We start from the raw sequence: 286 nt of genomic DNA, 5'->3' as shown, positions 1-286 counted from the left end.
ATTTAAGTCATAAAGCACAAATATTTTGCTCTGATTTCCAATATTACTATGAACAATATTGTGAATTAGTTGTAGCTACAGCGCAGATGACATGATATATTGTTACCATAAAATAGAAAAACAATATACAAGTTACAAACAGTGGGTAGGTTTACAGATATGTCCCCATCTGGAGCTTGCTCAGTTCACTCGACCTGGTGTGACCTCTCACCCTTGACCTTCATCCCATAACCTTTGACCTTGCGACCTATCTATGCTGGGGCGCTGTCTCTTGGCTTGGATTGCC

The sequence above is a fragment of the Lytechinus variegatus genome, chromosome 1 (genome assembly GCF_018143015.1).
Source record: "Lytechinus variegatus isolate NC3 chromosome 1, Lvar_3.0, whole genome shotgun sequence".
Classification (NCBI taxonomy): domain Eukaryota; kingdom Metazoa; phylum Echinodermata; class Echinoidea; order Temnopleuroida; family Toxopneustidae; genus Lytechinus; species Lytechinus variegatus.
This window is presented reverse-complemented; position numbering follows the sequence as displayed.